The sequence below is a fragment of the Geospiza fortis genome, unplaced genomic scaffold (genome assembly GCF_000277835.1).
Source record: "Geospiza fortis unplaced genomic scaffold, GeoFor_1.0 scaffold84, whole genome shotgun sequence".
NCBI lineage: Eukaryota > Metazoa > Chordata > Aves > Passeriformes > Thraupidae > Geospiza > Geospiza fortis.
In genome coordinates this window covers 655091-662362 of record NW_005054363.1, presented here as the reverse complement: position 1 = coordinate 662362, position 7272 = coordinate 655091, and positions in this window count along the sequence as shown.

Genomic DNA, 7272 nt, shown 5'->3' with positions numbered 1-7272 from the left:
CGGCCGATGCTCTGTCACCTCCCGGCTCCCCATGTGCTTCCCGCGGCCTCCGTGCCAGCCTCGGCCCCGGCGACAAACCGTGCTGACCCAGGAATTTCGGAGGGTGTCGGGGGAAGCTGAGGGCAGAGATCTGTGCGTCTTTGCTGATCGCTGTGGGGTCGGCTGGGGGTGTCCGGAGTCCATTCAGTGTCTCGGGGTTCCGCCTTGGCCGTGCCGCGATGGTGACCTCCTCCCCGCCTCGGGGGTGCCGCGCTGCCCCGACTGCAACCGGAGAACCCTCACTCCTTCAGGGGCTGCAGCTCGGATGGGCTTGGTTTATTTTCTCGGAAATAAAAAAAACCCCAAACGTCAAAACCCTAACCCAGCCTTGTAAAGGAGGGCACACAACTTTGGGATTTCCCCCGTGGAAGCTGTTGAGGATTTTTAATAGCTAAAGTGGACGTGGCAGCCTAAAACCGTGTGAGCAGGTCAGGAGAACCCCTGCTATGGCACCCTGGTCGCGGCTCCTTGGAGCTGTTGGGACTCCTCACACACCTGATCTCTGCACTGTCAACCTCTAGCCTGCCTACAAGCACCTGGGACGCTAAATCAGGCAAGCCTGTTTATCCCCTGCCCCGAATATTTCCCAACTTTTCTCCTGCTTGGCAGAGCAGCTTTCACCCAGCAGACGGGTGTCCAGCTCCTGCCAAGCCATAGTAGGGAGGATTTCCAGCACTGCCTCCCATCTGCTCCACCTGCCCATGGGGCAGTGAAGGTGAGGGCCTCCCTCTCACCGAGGCACCTGGTGAGCTGGAGGGTGAGATCTAGTGACAGGAGATGGAAAAGATTAGAGATGGAGAAAAGTGAATTTAAGGCATCCCTGCTGCAACGGTTCTGGGGTTCTGCTCTGCGGCTGCTTTTTTTCCATTTCTCTTATTAGTTATGGGTTAAAATGCAGGTACTGTTCAGAGTGCAGAACTCCAGAGCATACTGGGTCAAACAAGAGATTTTCAAGCTGAGCTCTGATGCTCAGCTTCCCAACGATGCCTAGCTACAACCTAGCTGCAGGAAATGGGCATTAAAGGCATCTACTTCTCAGGAGCCTCCTTTGCAAATCCTGCTGTGGACTCCATCAGCAGTTTTGGGCCCCGCCTTTCCTTTCGTGAGCCACTTTCTTGAATGCACGTTCTCGAGTATCGCTGGGCAAGAAGGTTTCATTAACACCCGCTGTTAATTGCCCAGGTCTGGCTGGTGGTTTGGCTATGGTCATTTCTTGACGGGCCTTTCTTGACCTTGTTACTGTAATTACCGAAGAATAAAGGTATGCTTGAAATTTGTTTTTATGGCCTGAATATTCTGCATACAGGATAAATTATACTCGCTTCTGCATCTCATCATCAGCATAATTTAACAATTAGCCAGCCAGCATTTGAATAGTTCAGGAACCAGTATTGCTAGCAAATACTGACCAAAACATTTATGTAAACAATGCCAATTCATACATATTTGCACAAATCAAAATCTATTGTCACATCTAGAAAAAATGACTAAAAAAAGACAATGTTAATTTCGATATTTTACTGTATTTTGAACATAACATCACCAATTTAAATACGCTTGAAAATTTCCAAATGTAAAAGTGGTCAGAAAGCAACTGCATCAGGTTTATAATGGTCACAGATAAAACAGAATGGGACAAATCCAGACTACACTAAGGAAAATGACATCTCTACCACAGATTTTATGACCTCCAGACTTTCTTTTTTTTTTTGTTGTTGTTTTTTTTTTTTTTTTTTTTTTGTTTTGTTTTGTTTTGTTTTGTTTCTTTCTTTCTTTTTCTTTCTGTTGATGCCTTGAGATAAATTAATTTATTTCTGGGCTCCAAACTCTTCAGAGTGTCATAAATCCTGATGAAAACATGCTCCTTCTTGAAGTTGCACCTGGATCACGTTTAGAAACATTTTTTTAGGTTCATGTAGAAGTTCCTTACTGATTAATAAAGTGAAATGTTGATAGGGTACTGGATTAAATGAAAATTTAGTCTTTCATTTACATCTCATAAGTATTCTTGAGAATGGTCTTTTTCTGACATGGACTAATGACAAATTTGGCTCCTGGATGACCAACTAGGACAAATTATTTAAAGAGTTATTTGCTCTGAAATCCTCAGTAACATATATTACGCCAAATAAGATGTACCCAAGGCAAGTTATTTGTAAATGAGCAGAATATTTTACCTTTAGCTTGTAAGGAAGAAAAAGATCTCTCATTTTTGCAGGGCTCAGGTATAAGATTGTGAGGTTTTAGGGAAAGCTTACTTTTTATGAGGCACTCTTTTTGAAGGTATTGCTTCCAAACGATGACTGATGAAATTGTTGTCAGTTTCCAAAACTCACACTTCAAAGAAAACATTCATTTCTCTTGTGTTACTTTTCTAGAAGGGGAGTTAAGGCTTCTACTGAAATATTTATTTATGATCAGCTATGGAGAAGTAACGATAACCTCAGAGCAAGTCTGCCTTAGTCAGCTGTTATTATACTTCTGACAAACATGCCTGTCCCCTGGGAACAGACCACAAAGCTCTGATAGAGCTGAACATCTAGTACCAAACTAGTACTAGTTGTAGCTGCAGCATGAGCCAATATCCCACCTTGCTGAATACCTCCTGTTGATGGCAGAAGATATTCCAGCTCCTCCCTGGGACATGCCACCTGTGCCTGCTCTCTGAAGGTTTTATATCCAGCCTGTTCAATTTATGGCCCACGGCTTTTTCTCATCCTTTTCAGAGTCTCAGCTGCCTCTGACACCTGCAGCCATGCTCTCCAGGCTTTGTTTCTTTCAGGCTCCCTTCCCTGGTGACTCCAGAGAAGATGGTTTCATCTATCACCTTCACTGTGACAGCATAGAATATCACTCTTCACTCAGATTCTGTCTTTGTACTTGTCCTCAAAATATCTTATGGTGTTTTTAACATACCAGCATTACTTCAGCCTAACTCAGAGCAAGCTCCTGCTTTCTCAGGCTCTGAGCATTTTCTCCCACTGTTCTCCCTTGATTAATATTCCTACCAACATCTCTGAATCTTGACCTTCCCTTACTGTCCTTCAAACCAGTTTTAAGTTTTACATAATTTAGATTAAGGTAAGTTCCTTCAACAAATATAATTTATCTATTTTCCCTCTACCACTGTGTAACAGTGCACAGGTCTCCTTGACCCATGTGACCACCTACTCCTGTGCTTTCCTTCTCTGCATCCCTTTGCTCCACACAACTGTCAACAGTTCCAACACAACTGTTGTGGTAGCTTTGACAACTGTGTATCTTGCAGCATCTTTAACTACAGTGTTGCTATAGGAGCTTCTGCCTTTCCAGTACTTTTGATAAGATCCTTATGGCTCATTGATTCAGTTTCCCTCTCAAGCATCTGCAGCTTTGCCCAGTTCTTAGGCAAGGAGCATCCTGTGAGGTTAGCTGTACAGTGTACTCCTCCTAATCTCTCCTGAAAACTGACTTCTCCAACTGCACCAGCAAAACTTTCAACAGAATCAAGGCAGTGGATGGTTTTTGCACGGGCCTTGTATCACACACCAGGTTTGTTCACTCTCCAGAGCTAGGAAAGTGTCTCAGGTTGCATGCCCAGCAGAGCCAGCTGAAGAGCACAGTTTTCATTTGTCAAGACTTAAAATAAACATAGATTCAAGCATGAACATAATTTATTTTATATATATTTTTATATAACTTTCATCTCAGTAAAAAATATTTTTCCACAGCCTGGACATTTTTAGAGAAATAAATTCCCTTTAGAACACAAAAATGTAATGTTCCCAAGTAAAAAAAACCACATCTTGCATCTTGCAGTTGATGAGGTAAATGCTGTTCTTTAATGGGCTTCTTCAAGGCACTGTCCCCAGGCATCCATGGAAGCTCCCAGAACATATGGCTGTGAGACATTTTCTCCACCCAGACAAGCCCAGGACCATGGACCCCAAGGCATGACCCTAGAGCCTGGGCTCAGAATCCCAGCCCTGCAACAGACAGTGGGGATGATCACAGAGATAGGGAGCCTGGGTTCAGATTAATATTTTCAGGGCTGAATGCCAGGGAAGGTATTTTCTGGGATTTCACTGTGGGAAAAAGTCTTCTCCAGGACATGACATAAGTTTTGTGGGGCATTATTCTTCTGCATTAAGATACATTATGAAACATGTTCCTGTCGTGTTTAGACAAAGAGACCACAAATAGGGTTCTGAGACGCAGTGTTGGCCTCAGACCATTGAAGGTCCATTCCCATTTCCAAAGGTAACAGCTCCTTCCTGACTTAAGTCAAGATTATTTTGAGTGTTTTGAAGGAATTCTAACAATGGACATAAGTGTGAGCTCAAGTCCAAGGTTATTTTTCCTCTGGCTGGGGTCAAGCATGGGCTTTAAGCAAACTCAAGAAAGCCATGAGACTGGAAGCTGAGGGTGTATGAGATTCTTCTGATGGACCAACCACAGAAGAGAAATTGATCCACTGGATGGGAAGTCATGGCAGCTGTGACCCTCCCACAGAGATTGGATGTACAATATCAGTGGATGCAGGAGGAGGAGATAAAGCTCCCTGCAGCCCTTTAAGAAATCCATACTCACAAAAGCTAAAGTTCCATCACTTTGACATTGTCACTTCACTTGCATTTTATCTGCAAGATAAAACTATTTCCTACCTGTAGATTTTTTACAAATCCAAATGAAGACTTTCTCATCATCATGCTGTCATTCAAAGAAGCAACATTCTCATGGAAGGCAAAGGCTTCCAAGGAATTACACTCAACCATATGTATGTAAATTATTTTCATTAATATATTGGGGTAAATGTTAATACCAAACCAAGATCTTGATCTTGTGCATTTGTAGGGTGTTTTAATTAACAGCAATACAAAACAAAATTCGAAATTGTGGACATTACCAAAATGCCATATCTGAAGATTGAGTAAATTGTGTTGCTTTTACTTAATAGTCTTTACTCCTACCTGTATATTTGGCATTAATTCTGTTCCCTCTTATTTTTGGTGATCACATTCATCACTGGTATCAGCAGGGGAGGGAAAGGTATAAGCAGTTGCAACATGCAGCACTCCTCTCAGGACTCCATGTAGATAACAGTGTCCGTGTGCTGTATATCCCCATGGCAAGCCTACATTTGCATGGAGTTGTGGATTATGGCTGGAAATAGGCCTGATTTTTGGAACTATGTTCAAGATCTGTCCAAAACTTTTCCCAAGATTGGAAGACTCATCTCTATGTCTGATTCATAGGATTGAGCTGGTGTTAGTCTTTCCCTCTGGAATCGCCAGACTGGGTTTTCCTTCTTTACCCAACTGCCCATTTCCATAATAAAGGGCTGCGAGACCATCTTCCCTCAGCCAGATTTTCCTGAATTTGTCCAAAGAGATGAGCAGTTTTCAGGAGGGGACCACCAGAGAGCCCTACATAAGCACACTGTCAGAGAGTGCAACCTCTTCTCCAGTATGAAACCAACCTGATAATAAAGAGATATCCATGAGATGGAAAATCAGACAGAAATGGAAGAAGAAACACTCTGACTATCTGCAGTGGTCTGGCAGAATGTGATTTTTTTTAATGGATTGTTTAATAGTTGGATCATTCTGACAGAAGAAGCTGGCGACGAGATTTTCACAAAAACTAGTTTGGGGATGATGTTCCCACGAGTTATCCGAGGAAATAAATGCGTGCGGGTGTTGTCCCCGTGGGATGGCGGGCAGCACCTGGGCAGCAAAAGAGCCAGGCTTCACAGCGCACAGAATCAGCCTGTGTCTGCTCACCCCAAGCGTCTGCACGGCTCCCCGCGCTGCACAGAGCGCTGATTCCCGGGAAGCTGGCAGTGCAAGGCACATCACTTGTGGGCACTACCCCGGGCAGAGGGAGCGCCGGGGGCGAGGAGGCAGCCCCGCCGGTGGAGCGCTCAGTCAGAGCAGCAGCTCAGCTCAGAGCTCAGTCCCAGGGCTCAGGAGCTCAGCCCAGGCGGCAGATGCCGAGGGTGGGGGGCGGAGGGGCCGGGTACCAGCGCCCCGGCCGGGACCCGCCCCGACGGCAGCCGGGGCAGGGGGAGCCTGCTCCGGGCTTATCCTGAGCCTCACACCGGCTTCGCGGCCGAAATGCGCGATTCAGCGCGTCTGGGGACACGCTTTCAAAAGGGGTGTGTGTCTGTGGACACGAATGTCTGGGATGAGACTCCTGTGCTCACTCCCTTCCCCCCTTTCCTGCAGAACTGAGGCAGATCCGTGAAAGGGCTCGCTGGTCCAGCCCCCTCGCCCCCCGCCTCCGCAGGAGATGTGCTGATCGGGCCGCGCAGGCTGCGCGCCCCACCGCCTTCCTGCGCGGCTGCCGCACCAGCCCTGCCAGGGAGGGTTTTCATGGGCAGAGAGGTTCACAGTGTAATGAACAGCTTTATCGTCGCTGGTATCTCTACAACTGCTTAGATGACTTTTTAATTGTGGCTTAATGCATTTAATTATGACAACTCTTCCCCATTTTCAAGTATGATGTATTAATATTACAGATCATTAACATTGCTAAATTACTGTAATGACACAGAGTCCTCAGTGTCCCAGTTAGACAGAAAAAAGACCCGCTCTTCTCATTTGGCTCTTTTGTTATTTGCCTTATAGGAAATTCATGCACGATTCTCGACTCTTTAAAGCATGTAGGAGAGGCTGCTGCTCCTGCTGCTGCACTCTCCTTATTAAATTATTGATAGAGAAAATCCCCCATGTAAAACTTCCCGAGCCCGAGACACAGCACAGGAGCTAATATTGTCTTTCTAATATCCACTTCATCAATGTAAAAGTTAGAAAGCCTCGGCTCTTGAGCGGGTCCCCCCCTCCCCTCCTTCATAATTAGAGCAGACCGTATTTAACATCTGCAAAATAGTCATGCTTATAAGGAATGAGAAATGCGAGATGTTCCATTCTGTTTGCAATGGTTAGACCGTTTTAATCTCTTAACTTCAATATATGTCCTCTAGCAGGCTATACTTCTTGGATTTCATTTTTAGATCCTTAAGGCTGCATATATCTGTCAAACAGCCATAATGAATTTAAAGTGCTAATGCCTAGAAGACCAGAAAAAACATTGAAATATATCCTCGGATGATTAAATTACCACCTCTAGCTACTTTACCTCCTTATGTCCAAACAGATTTCCCTTTTTACTTACCAAGTACCGGATCTGGGAGATGTGGAAGATGTAATTTCATGGTTAAAAAAAAAAAAAAAAGGAAAATGGAAAAAAAAA